Raw genomic sequence first — 14,667 nt, 5'->3', positions numbered from 1 at the left:
ATAGTTTAGATCTAAAACTGTATGCATGTGAGACATATTTTAAATATAGATCCTTTAATACACATGTTAGATATGTATTTTGATTTCTTTTAGATCTAGATGTTTATGTATATTGATATATATTTTTGATTAGTTTTAGATCTAAAAATGATGTATATGATATATGGTTTGTACACTCATGGTCTAAAACTTACTTTTCAATCAAATCCTAGATCTGAAAACCATAGGATCTTTTATTTTATTGCATGGTAAAGTTGTTTAGATTTGAAATTTATTTCTCATCTAAATTAGAACTTTAAATAATATAAGAAGAATATCAAAATATGAAATTATATTTGATACAATATTAATTGATTTAAATTAATAATTATTTTGACATCTAAACTGGACCTATGTCTATAATGCACTTAATTAAGAATTAAGATTTAAAATTAAAAGATCTAAAAATTATGAATTTAAGATCTAAATTTTAATTGCATAAAATATGGGCTTGGGTATGGGTTGAACCAATTAGGTCTAGAGATTAAACTATAATAGGATCCATGGTTAGATCAGGTTAGAACTTTTTTTTCAGTTTTAGGTAGTTAATCGAACCCAATCAGATATTGATGGGTTTGGGTCAATAGGAGCTCAAAATTGAGATTAGTTATAGTTGGTCAATTGATTCATACTTGATGTGAATTAATTATCTCAAGATCAAATTTAGCTTCTTGGTTCGAGTTTGAATAACTAAGTCAATGGATTTGATTCTAATAGACCATTTGGTGTTTAAGGTAAGTTTGATATTCTTGATCGATAGTTTTTAATTGAGAGCTACTCGCATAGATGGCGTCTATGATGAGTTAATGACATATCCCTCCCATTGATCTCGCTTACCTGACCATTTGGTAGATTATGGATTGAGTATGGTTGATTAGTGATTCGTGTACACCCATGCCAGCTAGGTGGGTCAGACATGAGATGGACTGATCTAAACTAGTTTAGTCATTATATTTAATATATGTGACTAAGTAATGAGACCTAAACTAAATTTTCTCAATTGAATATTAAGTTTAGCATCTTCCTCCATTGTAGAAATGCAGCTGCCTTTCCTGGTATTGATCATTCTCGACTGGTTACAGTGATTCGATTGCATCGAGGAGGCACAACCACTCTATTGATATCTGATACCCCAGGGTGGAGATGGGGTTGGACTTAATAACTATTAGATGAGAGACCTAAAGATGGCTTTGTGCTCGTTGGTGAATGGTGGATCTGACTTAATTGAAAAATATGCTAATAACTATTAGGTGAGGCCATAAGACTTAGAGACTGAATCCACTACATCTTATTTGGTGAAACAATGGACAAGGTGTTGTCCACTCATTGGTTCATGTGTCACCAATAACTATTAGATGAGGTGCACATGGATCAGTAGGAGATTCGAAAAAATAGTGAGAGCCTTATTTATTTTTAAAATTTTTAAAATAAATATCTATCAAGTATAAATATCTAATTAGAAATCATTCTCTTTGCAGATAGTCATATCGAGTTCTAACCCACTAGTCCAAATTCTTGACATCGATAGGTTGATCGAGTCTAATTACAATGACTAGCTTCAGAACTTGAGATTAGATTTCAGTTTTGAGAAATTGACTCATGTCCTTAATTTGGATGAGCCTTCTGAAGGCACATCTAATTTGCTCGTTATAAAAATTAATCTAACAATTTTCTTTTCTTTCAGTTAGATTTTAGATTCTGGTTCGAGTACATACTTGTGCACTTCTATGCATAATCTAAAGAAAATTAGAGGGCTGAGAGAAGGTAAAATTACTCTCCGAGTCAATAATGGGGTAAGAGTTGCTATCGTAGCCATCGGGACCTACTCTTTGCAATTACCGTTAGGATTTAGTTTAATTTTAAAAGATTGTTATTATGTTCCTGTAGTTAATAAAAATTTAATTTCTATCTCTATACTGGTATAAGATAATTATATTTCTATTTTAATAAAGACTTGTGCATAATTTATTTAGAAAATAAATATGTTTCATGTGTCTATTTGATAGACGATCTTTATCATTTGTATGTGAATGGAAGTGTTAATGTTAACGAGCAAATAGTGAATACTGTAGAGTCTAAAAGACCTAGAGATAGGATCAGCCAAAAGTATTTATGGCACCTTAGGCTAGGTCATATCGGAGAGGACAGACTCAATAAATTGGAGAAAGATGGTCTTCTCAAACCATTAAATTTCGAGTCTTATTCGGTTTGTGAGTCATATCTTTAAGAAAAAATGGCTAAGCTGCCCTTTATAGGATAAGAAAAAAGAGTCACTGAGATATTAGCCCTAGTGCATATTGAAGTGTGTGGTCCATTCAATGTACAGGTTAGGAGTGGCTATATCTACTTCACAATGTTTACAGATGATTTCTCAAGGTATGGATTTATATATTTGATATACTGTTAGTCTGAAGCTTTTAAAAGTTTAAAGAGTTCAGACATGAAGTAGAAAAATAGATCGAAAAATTCATAAAGATTCAGATCAAGGAGGAGATACTTTAGTGGAGAATTTTGGATTTATCTCAAGGATAATGGTATAGTCTCATAGTGGACACCTTCAGAGATGCATCAGCTCAATGGGATATCCGAAAGGAGGAATCGAATCCTATTAGATATGATTTGGTCCATGATGGCTTCACAAATTTTTCTGACTTCCTGTGGGGACATGCGTTACTTTCAATAATTCATTATTGAATAAGATTCCTTCTAAATCTGTTCCTACCACACCATACAAGTTATGGTGATCAGAGGCCAACTCTTGGTTATCTCAAGATCTGGAGATGTTCGGCCTATGTCAAGCGATAGCAGACGGATAAATTAAAGGCTAGATCTTTTAGGACTCGTTTTATAGGGTATCCTAAGAAATCCATGGATACTACTTCTATCTTTCTGATAATCATAATGTGATTGTGAGCTGTCATGATATTTTCTTGAAAAAGAAGTTTATCCAGGATGAAGGCTGTGGGAGGAAGATTAAGCTCGAGGAGATCTCTAAAGAGCATCAAGTCTAAGAATCTGAACCTAATAATGAGTCAGTAGATGTGGTACCACCTCCACCTTATAGATCAAGTAGGATCTCCCATCCTCCTAAAAGATACTTAGGTATTCTTATAGAGGATTTAGAGGAAGCATTCCTTATGGGAGATAGGGACATTAGGAATGATCCTAAGATCTATGATGAGATGATGTCTGATGTAAACTCCAAAAAATGGATGGAAGTGATGAAGTTAGAAATTGACTCCATACATTCCAATCAGGTTTGGACCTTAGTAGATCCACTTGAAGGTATTGTATCTATTGGATGTAAATAGATCTATAAGAGAAAAATTAGGTCGGATGGTCAGGTAGAGACCTATAAGACAAGATTAATAGCAAAAGATTATAATCAATGTGAAAGCTTTGACTATCAAGAACCTTTTCGCCTATGGCCATGCTGAAATCCATCCAGACTGCTTGCGGTTGCACCTTTTCATGATTATGAAATCTGACAGATGGATATGAAAATTGTCTTCCTAAATGGATATCTTGAGGAAGATATCTATACGGAGCAGTCTATGGATTTCACATCCAGTGATAGTGATCATAAGGTCCGCAAGTTGTAAAGGTATATATATGGACTCAAACAAGCATCTCGGAGTTGGAATACTCGCTTTAATGATGTGATGAAAATGTTTGATTTTATCAAAAATAAAGAGGAGCTGTGTGTGTACAAAAAGGTCAGTGGGAGAGCTGTCACATTTCTCATATTGTATGTGGATGACATCCTCATGATTGAAAATGATATTCCCATACTGACATCGGTTAAAGTATGATTGTCAAAAGAGTTCGCCATGAAAGACCTAGGAGAAGCTTCTTACATTCTTGGTATAAAGGTCTATAAAGATAGATCTAAGAGAATGATAGGACTCTCACAGTGTATGTACATTGAGGAAGTGATGAAGAGGTTCGACATGAAAAACTCCAAGAGGGATTTTTTACCCCTTAGGCATGGCATTCATCTCTTCAAGAAGATGTATCCTGATACATCTGAGGAGATCCAGTACATGAGCAAGATCCCTTATGCCTCGATAATAGAGAGCCTCATATATGTCATGTTATGTACACGACCTGATATAGCCCTTGTTGTGAGTGTCACGAGTAGATATCAGACGAATCTAGATGAAGAATACTGGATTGCTGTGAAGAATATTCTTAAATATTTAAGAAAGATTAAGAATTTGTTCTGATCTTTGACGGAGCATCAGAGCTGAAAGTAGAAGGATACACCGATTCGAACTTCATGTCTGATGTCGATGATAGAAAATCTACAGCAGGGTGTATTTTTCTATACAATGGAAGATCGATTAGCTGGAAGAGTTTCAAACAATCGATCATTGTAAATTCGACCATAGAAGCCAAGTACATCGCCACCTCTGAAGCTGCTAAAGAAGCATTCTAGTTCAAGAAGTTCATTGTAAGCTAGGTGTGATGACATCGAATGTCATTGTATTGCACTGCGACAACAACGACACCATAGCCCTCGCTAAAAAGTTCAGGTCTCACCAGAAGTCCAAACATATAGAGGGATGATTCCACATCATATGCGAATACCTCGAGAAGAAGTTTGTCAAGGTGTAGAGAGTTAACTCCATACAGAATGTGACGGATCCGCTGATCAAGTCTCTTAACCAGTAGAAGACTGAAGCTCACCTTGAGAAGATGGGACTTAGGTATATGACCAATTGGCTTTAGATCAAGTGGGAGTCTATTAGATATGTGTCCTAGAAATTAATTATTGGCTAATATATTTTATAATTTTAGGATAAAAATTTATACTTATAAATCTTTTATTATTAATAAAAATAATTTTTATTTCAATAATATTTATATATCCATGATTTATCTTAGAAATTAATAAAGATGATTTTGTATATTCTCAAGATGTTGAGAATTTGAGACATGCATTAATTAGTGGTTAGTTTCTAAATATTTCTGATCGAAGGATCATCATGGGGATAATGATCAATCCATTTGAGATTGTTGCACAGATCACCTCTTTTTCGGATAGATGAGTCTCGGGTCAGTGGGGTAGAAACACTTGTTGGGAATAGTGTTCCAAAGTCAATCGTCAGTCTGTTGACGGTTGTGCTTATTTTTTATATTTATACATAAATTATGAATTAATAAAAATTATTTTGGTATTTTTCATCACAAAATATTTCATCTTCTAATGAACTCCTATGTTGTGGTGAAGTCCTTAGGACTATTTAGACTCGACAAAGGAGGATTTGTCGTTTAGTCCTTAAATCTGTTCGCGATCAAATGATACGTTGTTACTAAGGATGATAATATTTATCAAGCATATGTCGTTGTGTGCCATATAGGTTGGTTGTCCTCTTAATCAATGAGTGTGGAGACACTGGTATGGCATACAGGTGAGATGTAAGGGTACATCTACACTGAACGTGACCAACTCTGAAGCTATTTCTGCTGTCAAATTTACTTCGATGGAATATGGGTATAAATATCCCTTCGACCTGAGACCGCCACGGTGACTTGCAACCAACTGCACTTACTCACTTAGGCACTGGACTACCTGAATTTTTGATTCAGTGATGGAAGGCTGCTGGGTATAGTCAAGTACTTGACTTGTCAGTGCGTGTGTCAAGATAGGATTGACCACTCCAGTTTAGGAGCTGTGTACAGTCATATTTCAATTTAGCAAAACCTTGGTCAGGGTAGTCCTTGTGAGGAGTCACAGGACTGTTTGAGTTGAGCATGATTTGGATGATCTGATCAGGGTTGACAGTTTAACCCTAAGTCGTCCTAAACACAGGGGTCAAAAGGATGAATTATACAATAACCATATTCATGTAGGTTCTGAGTGTTGCGATTGTGACTCTTCGACCTATCCGAATGTTGGGTACCATTGCTAGATGGTCACTTCGATTAGTACAGGAATTGGTTCCTGTGCTACCGGCTTAGGTTCGAACCTGCAGGGTCACACACATTAGAGGTTCCTATCTGATCTGATGGCTGGTATATAATCCTACATGTTTGAGACTCAGTGATCGAGAATCAGGATTCTCTGATCATAAGTTTCACACATTATGGGTACCGGGGTCAAGAGTCCCACTGGTTGGGACTTTTCGATCAGGGTTACATATCGATGAATTCTGATGCCCGATTGCCCATCGAATTTGGACTCAGTATTTATGAGAGGTTTAATTAGTGATTTGATCACTAATTAATTTAATTTGATTGAGTAATTATTTTTGGATCAAGTCCAATTGAATTGGATTCAGTTAGGTTTGACCCGATTAGGTTAAGAGTTGACCTAATCGTCGAGATGGTTTGGTCTCTGATTTGATTAGGAGTTGGATTTAGTCAATTTCTAATTTGATTAAGATTTTATTGAGCCTAATTAAGCTTGATTAAGTTAGATTTAAATTGTCTAATTGGACCTAACTTATTTGGTTCAATTAGGTTGGTTTAAATAATTAAACCACCTTGACCCAATCTCTATGCGCCACCTCACTTCCATTGCACCCATTTGAATTCATGAGAAAAAACTTCTCATAAATTTTTTCTCACACCAAGCCCTCTCTATGCCCCACTTTAATGTGCCAAATGAATGGATAAGGATGATTGATTGGCCATTCAAATTCAAAATAAAGTTTGAATTTGAATGGGCAATCAATCTTTGCATCTTATCCCTTTTTTAACGCTCCATTTATTATATGAGAAAAATATTTCTTATGAAATCACTTCATGCATAATTTAAGCCACGCCTCACACCTTTAGTGGATAAGGGATGAGTTGGTGTCCATTTGAATTCAAAATTTGATTTGAATTCAAATGTGTAATTACTCATCTTTATCCTTTCTTTTGGATAAGACGTTTGACGTTGTTATAAAAGGAGGAGAAGAGTGGGGCGTGTAGGAAGAAAATTTTTGGAGAAAAATTCTGGGGTGTGAGAAGTCTTGTGCGTGAGAAGGAAGTCCATATCCTTCCAAGAGAAAAAAAAAAGTGGGTGCAAGGTTTCCAGTGAGTTCCTTAGAGTTTTAGCTTGGGGTTCGGAAAGTGAAAAAGTGAGCTACGAGTATCGTGAGCCCACAAAATCTCAGAGAGATCTTCAACATCCTCTCAAGCACGTCTGTTGATGATCTAGAGCATCTAAAGAATCGACAGACATCGATCGAAAGAGTTCGATCAGCATCGGCCGTCAAAAAAGCTCTACAATGAGCTAGCACTCGTAAGGAGTCGATCAGACCGAGAGCTTCATGTGGACGATCCGTAGAGACCAGACACACTGTGTGGCTGCATCATAATGATCAGACTCTCCCAATAGTGATCAGATTACGGCGATCTACTACCCGCACAAAGGTATTGTGTTCTGAATACATTACAGTAAAGTGTTTACTGTTCGAATTTGAATTTCAAATTTAAATGCATGCATGCTATATATCATATTTAGATCCTAGTGTAGGATAAATTCATGTTAATTAATTAGATTAATTAATATTTTTCTACTATAAAATCATAATTTTGAAAAAGTTTTAAAATTACCATTTTACCCCTGCACTAAATTTTTCCACAAATGGTATCAGAGCCAGATTCTTAGATATGATATATGTATTTACATGCGTAGATTAAGTTGTAATCTAAAAGTTTAAATTTAAAATTTAAAATTTAAAATTTAAAATTTAAATTTTGAAAGTTGTTCGAAATTCAAAATTCAAAAATTTGAAATTTAAAATTTGAAATTTGAATTTTGAATTTTGAAATTTGAAATTTGAAATTCAAATTTTAAAAATTTAAAATTTGAAATTTGGTTGAAATTTCAAATTTGAAATTCAAATTTTAAAATTCAAAATTTAAAATTTCAAATTTGAAATTCAAAATTTTGAAATTTGAAATTTAAAATTTGTTTGAAATTTGAAATTCAAAATTTAAAATTTAAAATTTAAAATTTGAAATTTAAATTTTGAAATTGATATATTTAGATATACTTGATCCAAGTAGCAAGTAATCGAATTGGGTTGGTTGCCATGGCCGTCCGGTCATTGGAGAAAAGCAGGGTTTAAAGGCCCTCTCCTCCCATTCGATAGGGTCTCCTATGATGGTAGGGGTGCCGCTATAATTATATCCCATACAGATGAAGCAGCGAAAGAAATTAATTGTAAAGGTTCAATTATGAAATTTATCATGAATGTGTTAGATTAGATCTAAAAGAATATTCATGATTTATTTTGATTGAGTTATTTTCTGTTATGTAATTAGCAATAGGATTGTTATTTATGAAATGTGCTGATCTATTTGTGAAATAAGTCAACATATTTGGTGAACAGAAAATAAAACCTTTCAAATTTGAAAATTATTTTCGAAATGCCAAATCCTGACCCATCAACCCAAATACTTAATTAAAAGAATTAAGTGTTGTCTAGTAGGTCTAGAATTGTGAATTAAGACCTAAGACAATTGCATAAACTTGTGGGTCAATGGGTTAGATGGATTAGGTCCATAATTGGGTTAGACCTAAGGTTAGCTTAAAGAAATGGACTAAATTAGAGTAATTGGTCAAATCTAATCAAAAGTTAAATTAGATTAGGTCAAGGATACTCTAGACTCAACTCCAATAGTTGTAGTTGAATGGGTCCATATCTTTAACTAGACCAAGGTGGACTTAATTCATGGCTACGTGGTGGAACCCTATTTACTAAGTTGATCAAATTAAAACTAATGAACCGGTGGGTGTCTAAGGTAAGTTTGGCAGTTTGACCAGTGGTTTTTAAGTGGGAGCTACTCGCAGTGATTCGATCTCTGACGAGTTAATGGCTTATCCCCACCACTGATCTCACTTACCTGGCCAACCTGGTGAATTAGATTTTGATTAGATCACTTGGTGATTAGGGCTCACCCATGTCATTAGGTAAATCAGTTTGACTGATTTAGGTGCGCCTAATGCCAGCTTTAATTAAATCTTTTTTTTAATCTGACTTGGTGAAGTCAGTGAGAGGATTGAAATTGGCTGGATATTTTCTTCTCATCTATCCTTTAATAAAATCCTCAAAAATTATTAGGTCCCTAAAAATGATTAAGTTATATTGATAACTAAGTCATAGCCTCCCATTAAGTGAGTGATAATGAGTCCATTAGTTTAATAATCATTGGAGGCCCAAAGGCCTGGTGCTTATTGACTAATGGAATTATCATTCATAATATGATAATTTGGTTTGAGTCTTTCTGATGGTGGTCAGGTTGGCCGGCCAAAGTCGGGTCTGATCATTTATTGGTCCGATTCACCAAATCAAATCATGTTAATGGTTGGACCTAACCAGATCTTTTTAGTGAAGGCCAAAGCCTACTGATTAGGTTCTGGGGCAAAATCAATTACTAGAAGTTGTTTAGAGAAACAACTGGTTATGAACCTACCTATAGATGCACATGGGTTGACCAACCAAAGTTGGGCTCGTGTGTAGTCTATGTGGATTCTAGTACCCACTAAGGAATTAAAGTAATTCCTCGAATTGGAAGTTGAGGCTACCAGTTCGTAAAATACTGGGAGAAACTTTAGACTAAAGTCCAAGTCTTTAGTATTTATAATTTATGTACTAATAGAGGTCTGATTTTTCTTTATGCAGCTATGGCCACTACCCTATCGCTCCGGTCATTATTAGATAATGACAAGCTCATGGGATCTAATTTCGATAGCTGGTATCGAAAATTAAAAATCATCCTTGAGCATGAGCGGATCCTTTATGTAGTAACGGATCCGGCACTTGAGGAGCCAGCCCCGAACGTCAGAGGGATGGTCCGAGATACTTATCAGAAGTGACTCAACGACCGCACCACCGTTCGATACATTATGCTGGCGGCAATGAATGATGAGTTCAGCCGCAGGTTCGAGAACGTCCAGCCACAGGAGATGCTTCAAATATTGAACGACTCCTTTGGCACGTCTGACGACATTGAAAGGCACAAAACTAGTTGTGCCATTTTCAATGCTCGGATGAGGGATGGAGCCTCAGTCACTGATCATGTACTGTACATGATCGAAATGATTGAGTGCCTAAGTAAACTGGGCCTTCCCCTGCACGAGCAGCTCGGTAAGGATGCGATCCTTAATTCATTGCCCAAGTCCTTCCTCCCCTTCCTTACTCATTTTCGGATGACAAAACCTATAGTGAACTACCATGGCTTGTTGGGGTTGCTACAGAACTTTAAGAAGGATCACCAGCTCCATAAGGAGTCGGTGAATGTTGTGGGAGGGTCTTCTTCTGGTCGTCAACCCTTTAAGAAAGGGAAGAAGAAGAACAAGAAGAAGAAGAATAAGAAGGTGCAGCTGCATGCTGGGATGTCTGCACAGGGTCAGACCAAGAAGCGCAAGCCCGACCAGAGCCAGGCAGAGTGCTTTTTTGCAAAAAGCTGGGGCACTGGAAGAGGAACTGTCCTCTACACATTGCCTCCCTGGATCCGAATAGGCCGAAGAAGAAGCAAGGTACTTATATGATAACACCTTGCAACTTTTTCATTTGTGATACTACTGCCTGGGTATTGGATACCGGAAGCCCTTATCATATTTGCAATTCGATGCAGGGTCTACAGGTCAGTAGGAGATTTGATGAAGGCGAGAGATTCCTGAACGTTGGAGATGGAAGCAAAGTTTCAGTTCTAGCATTAGGAATCATGAACCTTGTAATCAATTCTCGAAACGTAATTCTGAGTGAATGTTACTATTATCCAAGCTTTTATGAAATATTATTTCTGAAGGCCTTTTGGCCATGAACGGTTATCAATTTTTAATAAAAGAAAATGTTTGCAATATCATTTTGAATGGTGTTACAATATTTGTTGGACAACTTAATAATGAAATTTACTTTCTATCACAACCTGTTAATGTGGTTCAAACCTTCGGTAAACGTCCTAGAATAGATAATGTGTCAGAAGTCTATCTTTGGCACTATAGGCTAGGTCATATCAATAAGAACAAGATAAACAGGTTGGCTCAAGAAGGAATTCTTGAAGTAGGTGATTGTGAATCACTTCCAATCTGTGAGTCCTATCTTCTTGGTAAAATGACCAAATCACCTTTTACTGGAAAAAGTGAGCGAGCCAGTGAACTCTTAGGTCTGGTACACTCTGATGTATGTGGACCCATGAGCTCAAGTGCAAGAGGTAGATATTTCTACTTCATAACCTTCACAGATGATCTATCGAGGTATGGATATGTCTATTTAATGAAGCATAAATCAGAGTCGTTTAAAATATTCAAACTATTCCGAAATGAGGTAGAAAAATAAACTGGAAAGTGTATAAAACTCTTCGATCTGATCGAGGAGGTGAATACCTTTTCAATAATTTTTGACATATCTTAGGGAGAATGAGATTCTCTCTCAGTGGACTCCTGGAACACCACAACATAATGGTGTATCTGAAAGGAGGAATCAGACCTTGTTAGACATGGTTCGATCCATGATGGGGTTTGCTGGTCTGCCGATCTTCCTCTGGGGATATTCGCTTGAATCGGCTTGTTACCTTCTAAATAGAGTTTCGAGTAAGTCTGTAACCAAAATGCCATATGAGATATGGATAGGACATAAGCCAGTACTCTCACACCTTAGGATTTGGGAGTGTCCGACTTATGTTAAATGTTTAATTACGGACAAGCTTGGACCTAGGTCTGACAAGTGTAATTTTATAGGGTACCCAAAAGAGACCAAAGGATATTACTTCTACCTAGCTGATGAGCAAAAAGTGTTTGTCAGTCTTAAGGTAATCTTTTGGAAAAGAAATTCCTTGGTGAAGGGACTGTTGCCTCTAAAGTCGAACTTGATGAAGTTCGACAGGTGAAAAAACCGACACAAGTTGCTGAACCTGAACTGATTTGGTTAGATTAGATCTGGAGCCCATTGTTCAAGCACCCTTAAGGCGATCTGATAGAGTACCACGTCAACCGGATAGATACTATGGTTTCTTGGTCTGAGACGACGATCCTATCGAACTTGATAAAAATGATGAGGATCCGATCACCTACATGGATGTAATGCAGAGATCTGACTTTGAGAAATGGCTAGAGGTCATGAAATCCGAAATGGAGTCCATGAAGGTCAACGATGTATGGACATTGGTTGACCCATCCGAAGGAGTAAAACCCATAGGGTGTAAATGGGTCTTCAAGAGGAAGAGAGGCACAGACAGAAAGGTGAAAACCTATAAAGCCCATCTGGTTGTCAAGGGATATCGTCAACGTATGGTATAGACTATGACGAGACATTTTCTCCTGTGGCAATGCTCAAATCCATTCGGATTATGCTTGCGATAGCTGCCCATCTAGACTATAAAATTGGCAGATGGATGTGAAGACAGCTTTCCTAAACGGAGAGCTGGATGAAGAGGTGTATATGATACAACCTGAAGGATTCACATCTACAGATGAGTCTAAGGTGTGCAGGCTACAGAGGTCCATTTATGGACTTAAGCAGGCATCACGGAGTTGGAACATACGTTTTGATAAGACGATCAAGATGTATGGCTTCGTTAAGAACAGAGAAGAGCCCTACATTTATAAGTGGCTAATGGTCTAGTAGTAGTATTTCTTGTATTGTATGTGGATGACATTCTCTTAATCGGAAATGATATCCCTGCATTATAGGGAATAAAGATTTGGCTGTCATCACAGTTCTCCATGAAGGATCTGGAGAAGCTTCCTACATCCTAGGGATGAGGATCTATAGGGATAGATCTAAAAGGTTGCTTGATTTATCTCAGTCCACGTACATTGATACTATGCTGAAGAGGTTCAGCATGGAGAATTCCAAGAAAGGCTATCTTCCGATAGGCCATGGAATTTCTCTCTCGAAGAGGGATTGTCCGACAACACCTCAAGAGAAAGAACGTATGGGTAGGATTCCATATGCTTCGACAGTGGGATCTATCATGTACGCCATGACATGTACACGACTAGATGTGGCATACTCACTAGGGTAGTGAGTAGATACCAATTGATCCAGGAGAGAATCACTGGAAGGTTGTTAAAACCATACTGAGTATTTAAGAAATACTAAGGACCAGTAGCTTATTTATGGTGAATCAGACTTAAGACTTATAGGGTTTACAGCTCTAGTTTCCAGTCTGATCACGATGACAGCAAAGTGTGTCGGGATTTATTTTTATCCTTAATGGTGGGGCTATCTGCTAGAAAAGTTTTAAGTAGCACACAATGGTGATTCAGCTTGCTAGGCAGAGTATGTCGCTGCATCAGATGCTGCCAAAGAAGTAGTGTGGCTGAGAAAATTCATCACCGAGCTCGGAGTAGCACCCTCCCTTGTTGGTCCAGTTCTGCTCTACTGTGACAACTCTGGAGCCATTGCTCAGGCGAAGGAACCAAAGGCACACCAGTAGATGAAGCATATTTTGCGCTGCTACCATCTCATCCGAGAAGTTGTAGATCGAAGTGATGTCGATCTTCAGAAGATCGACGGAAAGGAGAACCTGGCTGACCCATTCACTAAAGCCATTGCGGTGAAGGAGTTCGACACTACAAGTCGAAGATGGGTATTAGATACTGCACCGATTGGCTTTAGGCCAAGTGGGAGATTGTTGGAAATAGTGTCCCAAAGCAATCGTCAGCCTGTTGACGGTTGTGCTCATTTTTTGTATTTGTACATGAATTATGATTAATAAAAATTATTTTGATATTTTCATCACAAAATATTTATCTTCTAATGAACTCCTATGTTGTGGTGAAGTCCTTAGGACTATTTAGACTCGACAAGGAGGATTTGTCGTTTAGTCCTTAAATCTGTTCACGACCAAATGATACGTTGTTACTAAGGACGACAACATTTATTAAGCATAGGTCATTGTGTGCCATATAGGTTGGTTGTCCTCTTAACCAATGAGTGTGGAGACACTGGTATGGCATACAGGTGAGATGTAAGGGTACATCTGCACTGAACGTGACTAACTCTGGAGCTATTCTGTATCAAAATTTGCTCCGATGGAATATGGGTATAAATATCCCTCCGATCTGAGACCGTCACGATGACTTGCAAGCAACTCACTGCACTTAGGCACTGGACTATCTGAATTTTTAATTCAGTGATGGAAGGCTGCTGGGTGTAGTCAAGTACTTGACTTGTCGGTGCGTGTGTCAAGATGGGATTGACCACTCCAGTTTAGGAGCTGTGTACAGTCGTGTTTCAATTTAGCAAAACCTTGGCCAGGGTAGTCCTTGTGAGGAGTCACAGGACTGTTTGAGTTGAGCACGATTCGGATGATCTGATCAGGGTTGACAGTTTAACCCTGAGTCATCCTAAACACAGGGGTCAAAAGGATGAATTATACAGTAACCATATTCATGTAGGTTCTGAGTGTTGCGATTGCGACTCTTCGACCTATCCACGTCGGGTACCATTGCTAGATGGTCACTTCGATTAGTACAGGAATTGGTTCCTGTGCTACCGGCTTAGGTTCGAACCTGCGGGTCACACACATTAGAGGTTCCTATCTGATCTGATGGCTGATGTAGAATCCTACATGTTTGGACTCAGTGATCGAGAATCAGGATTCTCTGATCATGAGTTCCACACATTATGGGTACGCGGGTTTTTCCAAAGGTTGGGACTTTTTTCAGGGTTACATATC

The sequence above is a fragment of the Elaeis guineensis genome, chromosome 1 (genome assembly GCF_000442705.2).
Source record: "Elaeis guineensis isolate ETL-2024a chromosome 1, EG11, whole genome shotgun sequence".
Lineage (NCBI taxonomy): Eukaryota > Viridiplantae > Streptophyta > Magnoliopsida > Arecales > Arecaceae > Elaeis > Elaeis guineensis.
The sequence above is the reverse complement of the archived record's forward strand: the minus strand, read 5'-3'. Positions refer to the sequence as shown.